Genomic DNA, 13,214 nt, shown 5'->3' with positions numbered 1-13,214 from the left:
GTGGTTGTGGAGTGGTGGTGGGAGGTGCTGGTGGGGGTTTGGAGGTTTGCAAGGTACATGCCCATGGCTGCTATATAAAGTGCTAGAACTGTCTTACTAGACCGCAGATAGTTGTGAATACTTACCTCAGTAGGTGCTAATTGTGAAGTGAAACCAATTATATTCACATGGGAAAAAAAAAAGTATCTCTCTAGTAGACGTGACCTCAAAGGAAGGAAGCAAAGGGAGTTGAGCCTTTTATTTGGGCTGTGAACAGCGCCCTTCACCATTAGACTCCTTCTTCTCCACGCTTCATTCTTCGCAGCCTCCTTCTAAGACACTAACTAGCAATTCCAAATATTTCATCTTCACTCACAGGTTATACTCCTTTATACCACCTCCAAAGGCTAGCTGATGTATTTTTCCCTTGGGGAGTGAGGTAGGACAGAAAGGAAAAAACCATGTATGTGGGCTGCTGCCTGCAAAAGTCTTTCCAGATCTCTGGTGAGTGACAGCCCAGGGTGGCATTTGGTGTACCAGCAAGGCCATGCAACCCTCAGTCAAGAAACTCAAGTTCTAGTCATTTGTTTTTGTCCATCAGTTACTTCATGATCCAAGCAGATTGTCTCCTTCTCTGGAGCTTTAATATCCTCAGCTGCAGAACGAGACAGCAGGCAACTTTTTTCAAAGGATTGGTATTCTATAATGTCTATATTTTATTTTATTTTAAAATTAATTACTTATTTATTTCAGAGCCGGTGTCTCACTCTGTCTCCTGGCTGGAGTGCAGTGGCATGATCATAGCTGACTGCAGCCTTGAACTCCTGGGCTCAAGTGTTCCTCCACCCTCGGCCTCCGGTGTAGTCCTGTATTTTAAAATGGCAGGTGTGTACGAGAGAGGCAGTGGGCTGGAAATCAAATGTCCTCAAGTTTTACCAAACACTTCTTTCTGCCATTTTTCTCCTTCAATTATTGCATTTCTACAGTCATGAATTATCATTATTTACTTACATGTCTGCCTTTAAACTGTGAATTTCTGGAGGGCGGGATCCATCTCTCTCCCATCTATGTTTCCAGAGCCGCTTACACAATGCCTTCTACACAGCGAGTGTGCCACGAATGCTGGCGGGATTGACTGAAGAAACAGTGATGCGGCCGGGTGTGGTGGCTCACGTTTGTCATCCTAGCACTTTGGGAGGCCGAGGCGGGTGGATCACGAGGTCAGGAGATCGAGACCATCCGGGCTAACACAGTGAAACCCCGTCTCTACTAAAAATACAAAAAATTAGCCAGGCGTGGTGGCGGGCGCCTGTAGTCCCAGCCACTTGGGAGGCTGAGGCAGGAGAATGGCGTGAACTTGGGAGGTGGAGCTTGCAGTGAGCCGAGATCGCACCACTGCACTCCAGCCTGGGCGACAGAGTGAGACTCTGTCTCAGAAAACAAAACAAAACAAAAAAAAACAAACCAAAAACCAAAAACAAAAAACAGTGATGCAGTGGCTAGATGTGGTTAGCACTGTGAGAAACTGTGAGCTTGACATGCCTGGGTTCAAATCCTAGTTTTGCCACTTGCTAGTTGTGAGCCTTGGACAAATTACTTTTTGAGCCTCCATTTCCTAATTTTAAAATGGCTGTAATAGTTCTTACCTGGCAAGGTGATTGTGAAAATTAAGTGAGATAATTCATGTCGTGTGCTTCTCAGAACATGACATATGCTGTTTTAAAGACTTTGTCATTTTGGTCCTGTGACCATCATGCTAAAGGCTAGAAGTGAAGGTTGGGGAGATTAGTAATTTGATTGTTAATCCATAACAAAATATTTCAGGATATTTTGGTCTGCATTTTGCAGGAAATATCTTAATTCTAGCCTGCATTTTATCATCTACCACAGACTTAAGTAGTCTTTTAATTGGCAGTAGCATTACTGTCTCTGGCTGTGAAAAATAGGCAGTTCTCCAAAGACCTTTCCATGTGTGTGCCGAAAGGTGCAATGCAGAGTTTTGCTGCAGTGAGTCTGCAGGCACTGTCTTGCTGAGGAAGCATCTTAGACTTCCTGAAGCTGGCTTCGTGAAGGTGCTGTTTTGCATAATAATACATTTGGCCTAGAAAGGGCTTCAGGAACATCACTGTCTTTTATACTGTGAACCCGATTATATTAATAAACTCCCAAAGAGCAAGTCAATCATTTTTCTCCTTGGGCCTCTTCAGTGCCATTTAGAAAAGTATCTTGTCAGTGGAGCAGTGGTACCTGTACCTCCCTGTGATCTATATGGACTGGGGCAAGGTGCAAATCAAATGCCCCCTTCCTTTTGTCTGTAGAAGAAGACAAGCAAGAGAATGTATTCAGATTTACTAACCTGGGACTTTCTGACTGGAGACTGATTATCACTTAATGTTCAAGTTTAAATGGGTCAACAAAAAAATGTATCTCCATCCTCAGAACGTCATTCCAGTTGAGTTTGATTTTATTTATTTATGTGCTTGTAACTAAAAGTTTCCTCTGGAAGGAATAAAATTATAGGAAATTAAACAAAATTATTAACACTTTCTCTGTCTTCTTAATGTCACAGTTAAATATTGCTCCCACTAATTGTAATAGTAGTTATCCTTTATTGAATAATTAGTATATGTTAACTATTGTGCTAAGTGCTTTACATGTTTAATCTCTTTTTCATTTTTAAAACAATTTGCAAGGAAAGAAGTGTTTATCCCTATTTTGCTGTAAAGGAAACTGAGACTCCACAAATGACACGTCTGTACCTAATTTCATTACAATGTCCTTCATTTAATACTCTGCTTATCTGACCCTGCAACTCTGCTTATCTGACCCTGCAACTCTGCATTCTGAGCCCTCGTGTCTACGTTTGTCAGTCCCTCACTGTTGTTCCAAATGCAGTCTCAGCCATGACCCTAGTATCTGAGTATCTGAGCATGGGCTGGCTGCAGTCCATCACTATTTGTTGCTCTGGGACCTTTTTGCTTTTTTTGCTTATATTCTAGGCAGATGAGGATATCGGGTCACCACCAGAAAGGAGGTATGGTACTGTGTTATTTTGTAAAACTGGTGGTAAATATATGGCATTTGATAAATCTTGAGATGGTATAGGCTCAAAGTAAAAGTGGGTTTTAGAAAGTATTTAGGCAGGCCGGACACGGTGGCTCACATCTGTAATCCCAGCACTTTGGGATGCTGTGGCGGGGGGAATGGATCACTTGAGGTCAGGAGTTCAAGACCAGCCTAGCCAATGTGGTGAAACCCTGTCTCTACTAAAAACAAAACAAAACAAAAATTAGCTGGATGTGGTGGTGGGCGCCTGAGGAGAAGGCAGCAATATTCAAATGATTTGATCATAGGAAGTAGGGCAGTGCTTCGCAGTTAACCCAGTGAATTCAACAGTCTATCTCTGACACCAGCAGGTTGTTTCTTGCTAGAGCTTAATGATTTTCTCTGTTCTTAACATCCTAACTTCCCATTAAAATGGTCTCTTAAGAGACCTGTGCATCCAATGCCCTCATTTTACAGATAAGAAAACTGGGCCGGGTACAGTGGCTCATGCCTGTAATCCCAGCATTTTGGGAGGCCAAGGTGGGGATCACGAGGTCAGGAGTTCGAGATGAACTGGGTGACATGTCGAGAGACTCTGTCTCAAAAAAGATAAAGAAAAGAAAGTATTTAGGTAAATGTATACAAGAGGTTTTACTATGAATATGGAGACTAAGATTCCAATGGCTATCACCTCTTCTTTTGTTCTGCTTCTCTTGGGAACATATGTTCCTCAAGTCCCAGCTGGCATCTTCATCAGTTCTAATGGACAATGTATGGTGCCACCCATCCCATCATTCTGGTGCTCATTTCCACTAAGTGCGGATGGGGGGTTAGTGAGGGAGAGCAAACAGGTGCCTGGTATCTGCAAACCTGGTTTCTCTTCTCAACTGTACCACCCACCAGCTATGAGACTTTGAGGGAAGTCAATTAATCTCTCTGGGCTTCAGTTTTCTTTTTTTTGAGACAGAGTCTCGCTCTGTTGCCCAGGCTGGAGTGCAGTGGTGCGATCTTGGCTCACTGCAACCTCTGCCTCCCAGGTTCAAGTGATTCTCCTATCTCAGCCTCCTGAATAGCTGGGATTACAGGTGTGCATCACCACACCTGGCTAAATTTTGAATTTTTAGTGCTGGTCTCGAACTCCTGACCTCGTGATCCGCCTGCCTCAGCCTCCTAAAGTGCTGAGATTACAGGCATGAGCCACGCACCCGGCGCAGTTTTCTTATCTGTAAAATGAGGGCATTGGATCCACAGGTCTCTTAACAGACCATTTTAATGGGAAGTTAGGATATTGAGAACAGAGAAAACCATTAAGCTCTAGCAGAAACATCCTACTGATGTCAGAGATAGACTGTTGAATTCATTGGGCATAGCTGAGAAGCGCTGTCCTATTTCCTATGCTCAAATCATTTGAATATTGCTACCTTCCCCTCAGATGTTGAAAGCATGTCTTCCTTTTTCAGATGAGAGATCTGAGGCTAATTTTGGCCATTGGTTGGCCATGGACTCTTATTTATTGCTGATTACTTAATTTGCAGGGCAAATGCAATGTCAGTGAATGGCAGATGAGTGGCAGCTGATGTGATGGTAGCCAGGAATAATTGCCAGTAAATGGAGAGGGCTGCCCTACTTTGCTTTACTAAAGTTAGCAGGCGCCTGCAGAGACTCGTATGGCTCCTAATGATTTTTGTTAAGTTTGGAGAACAGTTGGACTGCAGATTAATTTCACCATGTTTCTTCCTGACATTTCTCATTTAAAAGGTGCTAAAATTCTAAAATGAACAAAAATAAAAAGTGTCTTCTTTACTCAAGGGGAAAATTGCCTCTTTGCAGAAATGCTTTCTAAGGAATATTGACTTCTTGATTTGACTGAGACATTTGTCTGTCATGAGCTTCCTCACTGACGCTACTTACCTTTCTTCTTCCAAGCACTTGTTTCTATGCACGTTTATTCTTTCTTCTCTTCTGTCTGAGATAAAAAGATAGTTTTCTTCCTTTCTACGTACCAACTCTTCCACCTGTACTCTGGAATTATCTTTTTGATTTCAAAAGTAATACATACTTATTGCAGAAAATTTGGAAATTGTGGAGATGTAAAAGAAGAAAATAATATCACTCATAATCCCACCACTAGAGACAGTTGCTGTTAACGTTTTGAGGTCTTTCTGATTTTTTTCTAAGCGCACTTTTTAAAATAATAAAATTGGGATTCTATTGTACACTAATTTGAATGGCACTTAAAAATTAATATGCAAAGAGCATTTTCCATGCTACTAACCACTTTTCGAGAACCTTGTTTTAATGACTGTATGGAATTTTATTGTGGGATTGTATGCTACTTTGCTAAATTATTCCTTTCACCTGACATTAAGGCTTGTCCCTACATTTTTGATCCTGTCCTTTCTTAGCTCCCCTGAGAGTGCACCCTTCCATCATGCCTCTTCCTTCATCACCGTGGCGTTGTCTATTGATGCTTTTCTTGCATCTTCAGGCACACAGGTGCATCTCTACTCTCATCTCTAATCTGCTGTGTCATTTTGGATGTTTCCCATTTCGGTCTCTGGTTTTTTCATTGTATCACAGTCTATGAACTGCATGTTTTGTCTCCTACAAATTCATATGTCGATATCCTAACCTCCAATGCGATGGTGTTTGGAGATGAGGCCTCTTGGAGGTCATTAGGCCAAGAGGGTGGAGCTCTTATGGATGGAATTAGTGCCCTTATAAGAAGAGGCATGAAGGAGCTTACTTCTCTCTTCCACTGTTTGCCATGTAAGGATACAATGAGAAGGCAGCCATCTGCAAACCAGGAAGAGGGCCCTCACCAGAACCTGACCATGTTGACACCCTGATCTCAGACTTCCCAGCCTCCAGAATGGTGAGAAATAAATGTCTGTTGTGTAACCCACCCACTCTATGGTACTTTGTTATAGTAGCTAGGACAGACTGAGACACACAGATAATCTAGGCATGGCTCTGGGTGTGTCATTGCACCCAGTGAAGATCAGCCCCCAACCTAGCTTCCCAGGCTCATTTGCCCTCCACATGCACCCCTTGATCTAATCTAATTGTATTGCACGTGTACACCCAGACATCCTGCTCATGACCTCCTTTCTGGACATTATGCATAAGCATGATACATATTCATCGAAACCACTGATAAAAATGTCAAACCTCAGGCCTGTGGCTCAACATTAGGGACTTACAAGATGAAGTCAATCTACTTATCAATACTCTTGAAGCAAAGATGATTTAGCCAATTGTTTATATAGAGAACGGTTGAACATTGCAGCCTGTGTTTCTCCATCCTGCCTCCTGGGATATTATTAGTGGTCCATTTGAAACTTTGGAGTAGGTCAGACATGCTGCACTTCCAGATTTCCCTAATCATCACATCCACCTTCTAGAGCAAAAAGGGAGGTGACATTGTCAGATTCTGATCTTCATGAGGTCATGTTGGTTCCTGGAGATCACTGCTGCCTCTTCTAAAGGTTCAGAAGATTCCTTATTAAGCCACTCCAAATATGTGAATTGTTTTTGCTCCCTTTATGAAAAGTTGAAACTATCTGTGTTGATTGTTTGCTGATATCCATAAGGTGACAGACGGAGAGTGCAGTCCATGTGCCTGGGGTGGACTTGAAATGGGTCCATGGTCTTTGTAGGCATTTGCTGTGGGGAGGACTTAGCTCTCCTGCTTTCCCTCTGCTCCATGACCCTGAACTAAGGCCCACTGCCCCTTCTAATGCTGCAGCCACCAGCTGCACATAGTAGGGTGGTAGGCAGAGTAACACTCCTGAAAGAAGTACATGTTCTAATCCCTGGAACATGTGAACAGGTTGTCTCACAGGGCAAAAGGGCTTTGCACATATGATTATATTAAATATTTGAGATGAGGAGATTATCCTGGATTCTCTGGGTGGGCACAATGCAATTACATAGGTCCTTAAAAGGGTTAAAAAAAGATTTGAGGATGGAGGAAGGAACCATGAGTCAAGGATGCAGGCAGCATCTGGAAGCTGGAAAAGGAAAGGGAGCAGATTCTCCATAGAGCCTTCAGAAGGAACATAGCCCTGCTGACACCTTGATTTTAGCCCCGTGAAATCCATTTCAGACTGCTGATCTCCATAACTGTGAAATAATAAATCTGTGTCATTTTAAGCCACCAGATTTGTGGTGATTTATTATCACAGCAATAGGAAACTAATACAGTAGGTAACCAATAGGCATTTTAAATTCTTGAGATTTGCAAAAGGCCTTAATATCTGTCTACTGTGATCCCTATCCTGAATTCCCCTTTTATGACTTCTGTCAAAGGGGAAGTCTGTGGTGTGTACGTTGGGATTGGAAAGAAGAGTACAGCCAAAGGAAAATGGGAGATGAGAAAGCATATGTAAATATGCTTTATTTTAGAGACATAATACATGTAACAATTCACCCATTTAAAGTATAGAGTTCAGTAGATTTTAACATATTCAAAGAGTTGTGCAACCACCACCACAATTGATTTGGGAACATTTCATCATTCCAAAAGGAGATCTTCTACCCATTAGCTGCCAGTCTCTAATCCCTCTCACCCCCAATTCCGGGCAACCACGAATCTATTTTCTGTCTCCATAGATTGATCTATTCTAGACATTTTACATACATGGAATCATACTGTATGTGGCATTTTATACTAGGCTTCTTTCACTTAGTACAATATTTTCAGGGTTCATCCATGTTGCAGCACGCATCAGAACTTCATTCCTTTCTATTGCTGAGTCATATTCCATTGCATGGATAGGACCACATTTTGTTCAACAGTTCATCAGTTGATGGACATTTGGGTTGTTCACACTTTTGGCTTTTATGAATGATGCTGCTATGAATAATTGTATGCAAATTTTTGTGTGGCTATACACTTTCATTTCTCTTGGCTGTATACCTAGGAGTGGAATATCTAGGTCATCTGGTGACTTTACGTTTAAACCTTTGAGGAGCCGCTTGTCTGTTTTCCAAAGGAGCTGCACCATTTTCTAATACCTTCTCACAAGCAATACATGAGAAACCATCATCAATAGGAATTTTGCTGGCCTCTGAAAATTATGTAAAGGACACAAAATGCAAAACGTGGATAAGAAAGAGTGACCTGGATGTTTTCAGAAGTAAAACAGCATGAAAAGAAACTTGGGTGACCAGTTGGCCTGGAAACTCTTGAATGATACCTGATTTTTTTTTTTTTTTTTCTGAGAAACAGTTCATATTGGCTAAAATCTATTGGCAAATGGCTGCAATAAATTCTTTTGAAGATTTTAGTCTGTTTGGTTTCTTTGCATTTCATTTGATTAGCTTTTGAGAAATTCTGATGACTAATGCCTCAGAAGAGCTTCTTGAACCACAACACAGTGGGGCAAGACTAAGTGCCCCATGTGAATAAACACATGCTATTATTCTTAGTTAAAAATAACATCATTTCAAGGTGAAGAGCATTATGCATTTTGGAGTTTTTATTAGTTTGTTAGGGTTCACAAAATAAAGTACCACAGATAAGGTGGCTTAAACAACAGAAATGTATTCTCTCATAATTCTGAAGGCTGAAAGAGAGCTGAATCAAGGTATTGGCAGGTGTAGTTTCCTTGGAGGCCTCTCTTCTTGGCTTATAGGTGGCCATCTTCACCACCTATGGGTATGTCTTCACATGGTCTTCCCTCTATGTGTATCTGCATTGTAATCTGCTTTTGTAAGGCTATCAGTCATGAGGGCCCACCTTGATAACTTCATTTACCTTAGTTACCTCTTTTTTTTTTCTTTCTGAGACAGAGTCTCACTCTGTCACCCAGGCTGCAGTGCAGTGGCACCATCTCGGCTCACTGCAACCTCCTCCTCCTGGGTTCAAGTGATTCTCTTGTGTTGGCCTCCTGAGTAGCTGGGATTGCAGGTGCGTGATGCCATGCCTGGCTAATTTTTGTATTTTTAGTAGAGACGGGGTTTCACCATGTTGGTCATGCTAGTCTCGAACCCCTAACCTTGTGATCTGCCTGCCTCGGCCTCCCAAAGTGCCTACCTTCGTTACCTCTTTAAAGACCTTATCGCCATATACTGGGGGTTAGGACTTCAACATAGGAATTTTGGGGGGATACAATTCAGCCCAAGACAAAGTTCAGTATCATAAAATCATACTTACTGTACCAAAGGGGTCCGGGCTAGTGGAGAAAACAGGTTTTAAAAATATATATTATTTTTACTGTGTGTCTTTAGGTAAAAGCATAAGCCTCAGGTCCTTATTAAACATGGAAAGATGTTTATTCTTGGTGCAAGAATGAAGGGTACTGTGAAACTTAGAGCAGACTCGAGAAAAGGTTAAGTGGATGCATTCTTAATTGTTCTTCTACCTTCCCCTACGTTTCCTCCTCACTCATCACAGTTAGGTATCAATATCTTCTTGCTGTAACTCTTCCATTAAAACCTGTTCTACCTGCAACTTAAGCATGCTATAATACGAAAGTCTGACAACCACTTCAGGAGTTTTTTTCTGCTTTATGTTTTATTTTTCCAGAGACCCAAGCCTTAAGCCAAAGGAATCACACCTTAAAGGAATTTCAGAGATCAGTTAGGGGATGAAGAAAGTATTTCCTGAAATCCTTTTCAGTACCCTGGATATCACCCCACCCAGATAATTGCTTACTCACCCTTTTACAATGTCAGCCTTGATGAGAACTCAGAAGAAAGATGTACTTAATTAAAAATAAAACCCAACTCCAGAGAAAGATATCTTGTAGAAAAATTTTCTAGCCCTAATGTTACCCACCTGTGTTGCTAATGATGGTATACTTTTTAATGTGAGTCAACATGTGCTGGCTCCCGTTTTCAGTGTTCCTAGATTTTTATCTGCCTGCCTTATTTTCGGAGGAACTGGCCTAACATCTCATGAGTGTTGATACTATTAGAAATGGCCAGTATTTGGGTTGGTTGGGAGGTGGGGTGGGCCTGGGAGGCTGGCTTTCCTGTTGGTCTCTAGCCTGCAGAACTGTTGTTGTCAATCATGTAGAATGAAAACTGCAACTTTAATGGTGCTCATTACATCATTCACTGTCTGAAGAGCATGCACACTGTCACACAAGAAATGATGTGGTCTCCAGCCAAGGATGGAGGTCTGAATATATTTGAGCTTCATGATTTCAGTGTCTGGAGTGATGACTAGATATCTTTGTGCCACTTTCCTTTCTAGTGGCCGAAAAGGTATCTGATTCAACAGAAAAGTCCTTCAAAGTCTATACAAAAGAATTTGTCTCACAGCTTCTTGATTATGTAAAGGCCTCTTTAGCTTTGAAACGAGAAAATAATCAGAATCTTCCTATTACATTCTGGGAAACATACTTAGAGACATAACAGTTCAGGAGGAAAAAAAGACAAAATGCCTTCCTGTCTCACCAAAATTAAATTAAATAAGTGGAGCCTGGCAAAGGGCAGGCTTTATGCAGAAATGATTTCCCCCTAGATCTAGAGATGACCTGATAGCCAAAGGTTGAGATTCATTTGATTAAAGTGTAAACTTCCATCTTTTGTGTTATGAGTCTCTTTGAGGTTTATAATCCTCATTTATAAAACGGGATTAATATTTTTACTTGTGTTACAACAAAATAAGATAATACAAGGTTTGTAACGCACGTAGCACATAAATGTCAGATTACTTTTCCTTGCCTTGGTAGCAAAACTCTCTAAAAAACCCACTTATTATGAACATGTTGACTTTTTTGAAAAGTAGAAAGAGAATAGTAAGATGAACACAATTTAAGATGAACACACCTAGATTTAACAATTGTTAACATTTTACCATATATACTTAATTTCTTTTTAGTTATTTTCTGAAGAATCTGAAGTAAATTACAGACATAACTTTATTTTAACTTGAAATATTTAATATGTGCCTTTAAAAAGGAACATATCCCCCTATAACTACAGTACCACTTTAATCTAACAAAATTAATACTAATTTCTCAACATCAGCTGACACTTAGTCTATATTGAAAATTTTCAGTGGTTTCCAAATGTCTTTCAAAGCTGATTTATTCAAGTAAGATCCTGATATGAGCCTCTCATCAGGGAACTGTATTTTATCTCATTGCTGCTCACTAAGGGGGCCAACCTTGTTCCGTTGTTTACTAGTCAGCAGATCTGAAATTCCTCCGTAAGTCAGGCTAGGAACACACTTTAAGCTAACCCAATATGCAAACTTGAAAAGATAAATTGTTCACCGCAGCAATGACTCATACGTTTTCAGGGACTGGTTGAAGACTTGAAGTCGTGGTCTTCCTTTTGGTACATCTCAGCGTGCATTCACAGGTGCTGGAATGATAGGAAGACGATTAGTGACGGTGGGTTTGGGGGGAGGCAAACGGGATGAAAAACTCATTTACATGGGGAATCTAAAATAATCAAATTTACAGAAGAAAAAAATAAAGTGGAAGTAGGAAGGGAAACTAAAATTGGGGGATCCCAGTGGAGGAGGTGGCTTTGCATGAGGATGGAATGAACTCATCAATACCCCACATAGGTTTAACTCACCACCTATCATGGCTCAGTGGAAAGGCACAGATCTGGGTCCAGATCCCAGCTCCACTCTTCTAGCTGCATGACCTTGGGAAAATTACTATACATTTCATACTTTAGTTTTGTTTTTTCTTCTATGCTGTGCTAATACTTTTGTCCACTTTTCATAGATGATGAAGAGATTATAGCAAGTGAACACAGAGTTCTAGGTATATAGTAACCACACACAAAAAGCATCTATCTATCTATCTATCTATCTATCTATCTATCTATCTATCAATCATCTATCTTTATGATGATGATGATGATGATGATGATGATGATGATACTTTACCTCCTATGGTGTTCGGTGCTTCCAACTCCATTGATGAATGCATCCCATACACAATTGTGCTCAAAATGTCATGACCTAAAGTGAAATAAATACAGGAGACATAGAAACTTATCATAGGATAGGAATTTTCTGTCATATTTCAAGCAAAGCAGTTCTCCTGTGATCCCTGTCCATCTCCTAACCCTCTTCGTCCATGTGGAGGTACTGTAGCTCAAGATCACAAGGCTATCCATGGCTGAAGCCTCTCTCTAACTCCCAGATACCAAAACCTTGCAAAGCTCTGCCTCCTGCTGGCCTTACTTCCCAAGGTCAGTCCTGGATCTATCCCACTGGCCAGAGGGTCTTATAAGCACCCTCAGCTCAGCTCTAAAGAGAAAACTCTCTCCCAACTTCCTTGGTGGCCAAATCATCCTTTTCTAAAGCAGATTTATTCCTATAGAATTTAGAAAGCAAAATACTTTTGTTTTCCCAGGAGAGAGGTTTTGACAATAGTGTTTGGCAGGTACTTGTCATTGCTCAAGGGTTGCTAGGAGACAAATGAAGGCTGGCTCAAGATAGTTGCAAAGCATGGTAGTCTACTCTCTAGAACCGCAGTCTTGATTTCAAATTTTAGCTTGCATCTGAATCACCTGGCGATAGTTAAGATTCAGGTTCCTGGGTCTCTAGGTCTTGGATAGCTTGTGTTTCTAATAAACACTCTAATATAGGTGACCCAGGGGTCAGGATCACACTTGGAGAAACATGGAAGCAAGTCAACTTGCCTAAAAGTGAGTCTGTGGAATTACCTCTCTGGGAATTGGTTTTCAGTGAATTGATTAAGGGCTGGGAAACATTTTCCTAAAGAAAATAGCGTCTTTTCAGCATGATTTCAGGAATATAGATCTCTACAGTCATTTATCAGTGCGGGAGTGGTGTTCTGGTTTCTTTGCCTTTATTATCAAAAGCTTCTGTAGCTTGTTATCATTGATCTGATCATTGACCAGGTAGCCAGGAGACGGAAGGAGGAGCTTTCTAGGCCATGGAACATCAAGTGAAAGGCCTGTGATGGGAAACACATGAAGAGCTGAAGAATCTGCAAGGTATTCAGCAGGTAAATTAATATGATCTGGTGCTAGTTTGGCTATGGAAAATAGCATGGAAAAGATGATGTCCATGACGGGTTCTGGTTTCTGCTTATCCACCTGGTTGGTATCATTCAGGAAGTTAGGAAACACTAGTAGAAGAGTCTTGTCTTTTTTTATTGTTTCTTTGTCTGGAGGATTGGGAGATGGAAATGAGAATTTGGTTCTGGACCTGGTTAATTTGAGATGCCTTTGAGATATCTAACGGA

At 41.0% G+C, this 13,214-nt stretch overlaps 1 long non-coding RNA gene across 1 annotated transcript in view; it reads right to left on the bottom strand.

Annotated features, from left to right (window-relative positions):
* The window catches only part of LOC108526723 (uncharacterized), a 24,514-nt gene extending 12,105 nt beyond the window's left edge, over positions 1 to 12,409 (bottom strand). The window contains exons 1-3 of the long non-coding RNA XR_001884594.1: positions 12,343 to 12,409; positions 11,885 to 11,959; positions 2,336 to 2,478 (exon numbers count right to left, since the gene is read on the bottom strand). This is a non-coding gene — a long non-coding RNA (uncharacterized LOC108526723). The remainder of the gene's footprint in view (positions 1 to 2,335; positions 2,479 to 11,884; positions 11,960 to 12,342) is intronic.
* Between the last annotated feature and the right edge of the window lie 805 nt (positions 12,410 to 13,214).

Source organism: Rhinopithecus bieti, unplaced genomic scaffold, assembly GCF_001698545.2.
Source record: "Rhinopithecus bieti isolate Rb0 unplaced genomic scaffold, ASM169854v2 scaffold_3763, whole genome shotgun sequence".
Lineage (NCBI taxonomy): Eukaryota > Metazoa > Chordata > Mammalia > Primates > Cercopithecidae > Rhinopithecus > Rhinopithecus bieti.
This window is presented reverse-complemented; position numbering and strand designations above follow the sequence as displayed.